Source organism: Centruroides sculpturatus, unplaced genomic scaffold (assembly GCF_000671375.1).
Source record: "Centruroides sculpturatus isolate CEXI.00-Female unplaced genomic scaffold, Cexi_2.0 scaffold145, whole genome shotgun sequence".
Classification (NCBI taxonomy): Eukaryota; Metazoa; Arthropoda; class Arachnida; order Scorpiones; family Buthidae; genus Centruroides; species Centruroides sculpturatus.
The window spans coordinates 731,246-740,848 of record NW_019384293.1 but is presented as its reverse complement, the minus strand read 5'-3'; the positions used below and the strand labels follow the sequence as shown (position 1 = coordinate 740,848).

Sequence of the window (9,603 nt, the reverse complement as noted above, 5' to 3'; positions counted from 1 at the left end):
GCTAAAATAATTTTTTTATTTACATTTTTTTAAGAATTTTTTAACACATTTTTATTATTAAAATATAATAAAATATTATTCAATTAATTAATTATTACGTTTTTATGATTGATTATAATTAATACTAAATATCAGAAATGAAATCTTTTGTGTACTTTTTGTAAATACTAAATATAAGCTAATTATTTTAAATATAATTAAACATTAATTTAATAATTCCAATACGTAATTTATACATTTATTAATTATTATTGGGCTGCAATTTTTAAATTGAAGACTTATACAGTACATTATACTGTCGTCCGTCCGTCCGTCTGTCTGCCCTTCGTTAATATCAAGAACGGAGTTGTATAGACGAAAATCGAGACCAGATATGAAAAACATAGAGGGGAAAGCTTAATTATATATCAACTTCCTGAAGTCACGCAATTTTTTAAAATTAAAATACGATTAAAAATTACTGCCTAGCGTTGTAATGACGTCACAATAATATACACTCGATTTTAAAATATAACTTACAGCTTTCAATTTCTACTGTACAATTCTGTGAATCCAAAGGATAATAATGTAAGTCCATCATACAAGCCAATGTTGTAGTGAACCTAACGAAAAAATACGCATATATATGTATATATTTACTTAAAAATATTTTAAAATAATTAAAATAAAATGCAAATTAATTAATTTTAAATTTAGTTAAGTACCTTTTAAGTAAATATAAATTTAGATAAGTGCTTTTAAATAAGTATAAACTCATAGGTAAGTACTGTACCTTTTACGTAAGAACAAATTTAGGTAAGTAAGCACGTTTAAATATAAATATAGACCAAGTATTTTTTAGTCACCATAATACAGTAAAACCTGTATAAACCGGAATTTCACGGCACAGAATTTTTTTTTTCAGTTTTGGACAGATTTTACTGTATACATAAAGCAGAATAATACTGTATATATATACTAATAATACATAATATACATTTATGAAGTTTAATCATTTATAATTAAAAAAATTAAACGTAAATTTAATTTAATACTTTTAAGTAAATATAAATTTAGTTAAGTATGCATTTTTATACAGGTAAAAATTTAGGTGAATACTTTCAAAAAAGTAAAATTTATATATTTTTAAGTTATGAGAAAAAGAGAAATTGCCTGTCACTCATTTACGGAGGACCCCAAACTAATGTTTTATAAGAAAAAAATTCTCCGAAGAGAAACGTTTGAAGCCCCCTAAAATTCTCCCGAGCCTCGTGAAGCTATAACGCCTCACTGTTTTAAATAAGTATAAATTAACGTTAAGTACTGTATACATTACTATCCCTAAGTAGGCCTACTTAACGTAAATTTATACTTAGTTAAATGTACTGTACTCATCTATACTTGGACTTACTCGAAAGAGAATAGAGTATTTTCAAGTAAGTATAAATTTAAGAAAGTACTTTAAAGAAACAATAGATTTAGGTGTACTGTACAGTACAGTACAGTACTTTCCAGTAAGATCAAATGTAGATTAGTACTATCATGTAAGTATAAATTTAGGTAATTTACCATTTTGAAGTACCAAATATAAATATTTCGTACTTTTAAGTAAACATAAATTTAGTTAAGTGAGCACTTTTAAACAGGTAAAAATTTAAGTGCATGAAGTTGACTAAGGAAGCACGAAATTGGACATACTTAAGTAAGGCCAAATTTAAGTACTTAATTAAGTATAAATTCTGGAAAAAAAGTTTAAATAAGTACGAATTTAGTTAAGTATTCAGCTTAAAAATATACTTAAGAATTTTTGAGTAAAACGTGAATTAAAAATAAATATTTTTTTAAGCATAAACTTTTTTTTTCTAGAGTAAAATGTAATTTTCTTGTCTGATTGAATGAAACATGAGTCATGAATTTTGTTAGAGGATCAATTAAGTAAAAACAATGAGATTACATGCAAGTTCTATCGATTTATATACTTGTAAACACTTCAAAGTTTTCTCTAGATTAGTTTTTTATTTTTTATTTTTTGAAGTGTTAAACTATGAGGATTTGTAAATATTTATGTCTTCTATCATTTCACCAAGTTTAATCATTGATCACGTGTTTTTTGAGGAAGTATTTCTAATTTAAAATATACAAAATTACAATATTTTTTTATGTTTTTAGAAGCATAAATTTTTATTCTGATGATTTTATTAATAATAATAATAATAATAATACACTACATTAAATTATAAAGAAATTTTAATTTTATGTATCTATTTATTTTTTTATAAATATTTTATTGTTTATATCTTATTAAAATAATTTTTAACTTTAGAATATATTCGTTTGCCAGAATAATATATAATTTTACGTCAAATTGACGTCATTATGGGACTGTCTTCATAATAAAAATGTGAGTATGACGTCAAATTCACGTGAAAGTAATGTACACGATTCTGAAGGAAACGAATGTAAACCCTTAATAAAACGATTTTTGCAAAAAATAAAAATAAAATATTAATAAATTACGTTTTATAATTGTTTTATANAAAAATATATATATATATATAATATTTACTTTAAATTATTGCATCAACCAGTAAACAATTCAATATTGCATGCAATTTCTGGCACTTAGCGCCATCTAGATTTAACTACGCGAACTAACGAGATTATAAGAGGGGGAAAAAGTTTTTTAATTCTAAAAATACTTTTAAATCATATAAAAAAATTTCCAATTATAAAAAATTACAATCACAAATTTACAAATTATTGCTATTTTTATTTATTAAAACATGTTTAATTGCCTGTTAAATAAGAAATATATTTAAATATGTTTGAAAGAAGAGAATATTTGATAAATTAGTAACGCTGTTTACTAGAAAATCCTTAGGATTTGTAACAGTTGAATGTCTTTATTGGAATTAATACAGGTTGTCGATTATGATTTTCCATAAATCCTCAATAAATATTCGACGAATTTAATCAGAGAATAACACTTTCATCTCAAAAATCTATTCATTTCTAAGCTAGTTAATTAGTTTGCCAGTTATTAAAGTTTTAGTTATACTTATGTGTAGCATCTGGTTCAATACATTGTTAATCTATTGAATCGATTATTTTAGCCCCTGATGACCAGAATCTGTGCTCCTTTTCTTGCAATTGTTTGCTCGTTAATGATCACAATCGTTGTTTTTTTCCTTTGATTAGAATTATTTGCTTATAAAAGTTTGTGTGTTTAACTTGGATTTGTTTGCTTCTTAAAAGGTTTCATTTGTTGTTCAAATGACCAAAATTGTGTGTTGTTTATTTGGCATTTGTGATTTTAATGATCAAAATTTGTGTTATTTGCTTGAAATTCTCGATTTTTAATGATCAAAATACAATTTTCTGGTTAGAATCTTGCACTCTAATGCTTAAAAATGTGTATTTTGTTGCTTGGAATTGTTTATTCTAATGATCAAACTCTCATTTATCATTTCGAATTTCTCATTTTAACGATAAAAATTTGTTTAGAATTTTTTGTTTAATGTCAAAATTTTGTGCTTTTTAATAGAAAACCTTACTTTTTAATGCTTAAAATGCGCATTTCTTGCTTGAAATTCTTTATTTTTAATGTTAAAAATTTCATTTGGGCTTACAGAATTTCTGGTTTTAAGGATCGTAATTCGTCGTTTGCTCTAAATTTTTGTTTAATAATCAAAATTCATTTTCACTTATAGAGATTTTTTTTTTTTGTTATTAATGATAAAAACTCGTGTTTTTACTTAGAAATTTTACTCCGTAATGCTTAAAAATGCATATATATTTTGCTTAAGAGTCGTCTATTTTAAGTGCTTACTTGAAATTCGTGATTAAGTAAAATTTAATGATTAAAATCTATGTTTTTTGCTTAAAAATCTTGCTGATTAATGCTTAAAATTCATATTTTTTACTTACATTTCTGAAATTTTCTTTTAATTCTACACATTGGAAAGAAAAATTCCCATTCTTTGCTATTAAATTTATTGTTTATTAATAATCAAAACCTTGTTTTTTCTTAATAAATTTTTAGATACATAAAATTTCTTTACTGGAAGCCAGAAGTATATATTAAAAATTTCTTATCTTCATGAAAAAATGTATATACATATCCAGATAATTAAACAGCAAAGAAAGGGAGAGAGAGAGAGAGACAGAAAGAGAGAGAATGGAAGAGGATGGAAAGTAAAAGGAAGTAATCAGAGATAAAATGAAGTACAACCTTCTCTCGCTTGTGCAAACAAAATATTGATTGGAACCAGTTGCACAGCTGGAAGGGATGGATGAATCCTTATCAAAATTAATCTTTGCTTTGTCAAAGACAAATTAAAATTAACAAGATAACATCATCATCAACAACTATTAAAAATAAATTAAGAACTTTTTTAAGAAAAAATAAAATAAATTTAATACAATAAATATTGTATGCTTACAAGAAATAATGAAGGATTCGATAAAATGAATTCTTTCTTTAAGAAAATAAATTTTTCCCTTGAAGGAAGATAAAAATTTACTGAATTTTTCTTTGAAGAATTTAAAACAGAATTAAATGAATTCTTCTTTGAAGAAGAATTCAATAAATTCTTCATCTTGTTTCAAGGATGAAGAATTCCTTCAATTTAAGGGAAAAAATTGAAGGAAGAAGTTAAGAATTAAAAACGTCAAGAAAAATTATTCTTGGGGATTTTTTTAAAATAAAATCTCTTCAATTTCCTCTCTTGAATTCTTTATTAATTCAATAAAGAAATGAGGAAAAAATCGATTAATTCTTCTTCATTGAAATCTTCATTCAAAAACTCAATGGATTTGTTTGCTTCTTCAATTTGTTGGATTTGTTTGCTTATTCAATTTAATAAAGATACAAAAACATTTTAATGAATCCTTCGTTGAAATCTTCTTCAATAAAGAATTCATTAAACTCTTCTTTATTTTTGAAGAGGAATTTATTAAACACTTTCTTTTTTGAATGTTTTTCTTTCTTAAGCGAATTCTCTTCAATTCTTTCTGTTAAATTCTTCTTCAATTTAATGAAGAAATAAAAACTTTAGGGAACTCTTCTCCACTAAAGAATTCAATTAATTCTACTTCAGTTTAATAAAAAAAATAAGAAATTTTTTCTTTACTAAAATGTTCTCCAATGAAGAATTAAATTGAAGAATTCAATGAATTCTTCAATTTAATAAAGAAATAAAACAACTTTTGAGCATTTCTCCTCAATGAAATCTTCTTTAATAGAATTCATTAAATTATTCTTTAATTTAATAAAGAAATAAAATGCTTTGTGGAATTCTTCGTCACTGAAGAGTTCAATAAATTCTTCCATTTAATAAAAAAAAAAATGGAGAAAAATATCGAATTCTTCATTTAATTCTTCTTCATTTAAGAAAATTCCAACGAAAACNTAAATAATGAATTTTTATTTAAAAATAATTTGCATTTTTATTAAATATTTTATTTTAATTTTTTAAGAATTTTTTGAAATATTTTTGCTTGTATTTGAAACTCATAAGTGTAGTTTAATGTAACAGAAAAAAATTCTTTTTTTAAATATAGAAAAATTACTTATAATTACTAATTAAAAATGAATCTTTCTCTTTTATTATACTAAAATTAAACGAATTATATCATTAAAAATTAATAATAATCAATCATGATGAAAATTACAAGGCATATTGCCCATTTTCCAAGGACGTATTCGCCTAAGATCTATTCAAGAAACACTGTATAATCTGGAAAAAATCTATTCTATCTTGTATTCTTTTGAATTTACTATAATTTTATACATTAATAAATCCTTATAAACTTTATAAAAGTATTTATAAATATTAATTATAATTAATTATGATTAAAATTAGGGCACAATAATTATTTTCTAAGACGTGCTTCTTTGAGATCCACTCAAAAACACACTTTGTAACACGAAAAAATTTATCTTATCTTGTATACTTTTTGAATTTTTTTAAAGATTATATATTAAAATATCTTATAAAAGTGTTTATAAGTGTTAATAATAAATAATTATAATCAAATTTATAAGTTATAATGCCCATTTTTCGAGGGTGTGCTATATTAAACTACATCCAACAGTCACTTTGTAAGATGGAAGAGTCTATTTTATGATGTATATTTTTTACTGTTTTGAGTATTACGCTTTAAGTTATAAAAATTAACAATTATTAATCTCGATAAAAATTACAAGGCATAATTCCCTTTACAAGGGTATACTTTCTTAAGATCTATCCAAAAACTTACTTTGTAACATAGAAAAAGCTACTTTATCATGTATATTTTTTACTGTTTTGAGTATTACGCTTTAAGTTATAAAAATTAACAATTATTAATCTCGATAAAAATTACAAGGCATAATTCCCTTTACAAGGGTATACTTTCTTAAGATCTATCCAAAAACTTACTTTGTAACATAGAAAAAGCTACTTTATCCTGTATGTTTTTTGAATTTATTTCAAGTCATATTAAAAAAATATTTTAAAAATCAATAAATACAATTTTTTTTCTTTTAAAAAAATGCATTTCTAAACAGTAACACCCTGAGAAAGGGGTGCAAAAGAAGCAAACTGATCTGGACCACCAATATGTATTATGCCACAGGGCCCTCCAATATGTAATGTTGTACAGTATAGTACGTATGCTACAGGGCCTCAATATATACTGTATCTACGCCCCAGGCCTACTTTCTAAAAAGAATAATAGTAAAACGTGCAGTACACTTACCTCATACCATATGATATACTCCCATCAGACTTTAAACGTATCATTTTATTTTTTTCGGTGACTTCGTGAAGAAATGAATTTTTATCATTAGCAAAAAATGTATCCGGTACCCAAATTTTTTCGGCAAAATCACCAGATAATGTCAATTCGTAATTTTCCGAACTAAACGATAATCTATCATCCTTCCAATTTTGATTTAAATATAACGTTAAAGTATAATCCTAAGCATGAAAAAAATAAGAGAAAAAAAATGTAAAATGATTATAATTTCACCTAAAAAATATATATATATTTATTTAATACTTTAAATAACTTAAATAGATAAAATTTAAAATAATATACTATAAATACGTAATGTTACATAAATGTTTAACACGTATACTTAGATATAAAAGAAGATAAAACAATAGTAACCATTGTAAAACTATAAAATATAGATGTAACCTGTAGATAAAGGAAAGAAACAGTAAACAAGCAATAAGACCTTTACAAATGGTTCCTTTATTACTAAATTACGTCAAACCAGGTGACCCGTAATGCAGGTTTATAATTCAACGTCTACCATCTTGGCTATTGATTTTCTCGATTCAATCTTTACTATATATATATATATTTTTTTTTTATTTTACACCTCTTTAACTACGTAGAGTTTAGTGATATTCTACTAAACTATTTGCATCCCCTTAACACTAATGTTAAGTTAAGTGTAGAAGAAAATACACTAGACTCACCTCCAAAATTTGGTCTCAGTCTGATGTCGTAACCTTCCAATAACATTTTTAAAATATCTGTTACATTATCGAGCTGGTCAGGATTGGCCGAATATTGAGTGTATCTAAAATCGTAAAAAAAATCAATTAAATATTAATTATACGAATATATATTTAACGGGAAGTTATTCTATGATATATATAGGGATAGAAATGATTAAAAATTTACGTATAAACAATGAATTTTTTATTTTTTCGTTTATTTAACTTACCCCTTTACATCGGTAGTGACGAAGTGCAATATTGAAAATATTGTATATATATACATCATGCAAAGATGTTGTTCTGGTCGCTAGCAACTCTAGCGACATCATTCCTCCCTCTATCAGAGACGGAGGAAGGCAGGCAAGTGTGTCAAATGAAAGATGTGAGCATGCGCAATTGCTTACCTGGGGAAACTTCCTGATGGTTGAGCTCATATCCTTGAACGGGGATGCTGAAGAATGATTTCGATTTTCGTCAATGACCGCTCTCTCGTGCTTAATTATTATATATCAAATGAGAATTTTACGTATCTCTGATTTGTTTAGGGATTCTTTTTTATTTTTATTTTTTTACTTCATAAAAGTGATTTTTATACAGGGAATTTTATTAGAATAAACTCGTATAGATCTAATTTCCACTTAGGAATTTTTGTTTTATTTAAGTGATTTATGCAACGATTTATGTATCTAATTTCTACGTTAAATCCTTGCTTCGTGTATCCGATCTTTACAAGTAATTTTTTTTTTATTTTTTTTTAATATTTGATTTATACGGGAAATACGTGCTGTTATATAATCGATTAATACAACGAATTTTTGGATTTAAATAGATGGTTTCTACAGGAAATCCTTGATTTACATAATTGATTTATAGGAGAAATTAATACTGTAAACAATTTATACAAGAAATGTTTATACTAATACTTATAAAACGAATATTTACTTTATATTAATATTATATACGTAAACGAATCGTATAAAGTAAAAGTCTTATAAGAAAAAGAATTAATTACAATAGAAATTATTTTTATACAGATATTAATATTTTATTTTATAATAATGAATAATTTATATATTTTACTAAAAATAATAGACTATCTTCTAGCACATTTGTGCTATTTTATACACTCAACACATTAATTTTCCATTAAAGCGAATTTCCATTAAAGGGAATTTTTTTTAAATTGCATTCTTAGAATTTTATGTTATAAAAATTATATTTTATTTATTTTAAATAATTATCTTATTTATAACTATATTTAATTTTAGATATAATGTAAGAATAGTGTTAATTTATAGTAGTAGAATATACTTAGAAGTCTTGTTGCCTATACCATGAAGGGTATGTGACTATCAGTTTCGTATACTATACTGTATAACAGAGGGAAAGTATGGCGATCTATCAACAAATGACTCCAAGATTTTTAAATTTTTGGACTCGGGGACCTTGAAACGTCGAGAAATTCAAAACAAGTTGGGGTTTTTTTTCTGTATGTATGGATATTAGTGTGTGGGGAGCACGATTTTGTTCACACAATTTGAAGCTTAATAACTCCTGTACTGTTCGTCGAAAATTTCTAAAAATTTTCAGGTAGATTGGTATAGTAGGAAGAAACGTTTCCAGAAATTTTTATAAAAATCGGGCTATTGGTTCGTGAGATATGGCCCTATTTCCTTAAAATCTCCCGAAACAATCTGAAGATTTAAAGGAGAAGGTAGCAATTATTAAGGATGAAAACAAATAAAGAATGCCTGAAAAGTCTAGCTAAAACGTTTCCAACTTTTATTTTCTAGTTATTATAAAGTTTTAATCACTATACTGTATAAATTTTATATAATATATAGTATATGTGATAGAATAGTTTCTATACCTAATACCATTAACTTAATAGCATCGTTATACTAAGATTATGGCTAAGAAAATTAAAAATTTTATTAAATGTTTTGGAAAAGTCATTCGAAAAAAGCTTTTCAATAACATTCACTTACTTCTAAAAAAAGAGATATTGCTTTTCCTGTTGAGTAATAATATCAATTTTTCTGACTCACCAATATTTTTCCAATATGGAAAAACTTCTTCCATACTTTAAAACTACTTTTAAAAAAATTATGATAATTTTTTTATTATA

At 24.6% G+C, this 9,603-nt stretch overlaps 1 protein-coding gene across 1 annotated transcript in view; it reads left to right on the top strand.

Moving 5' to 3' along the window:
* Nucleotides 1–9,603, top strand: part of LOC111618237 — a 135,306-nt gene that overhangs the window by 106,788 nt on the left and 18,915 nt on the right. The window lies entirely within an intron of this gene.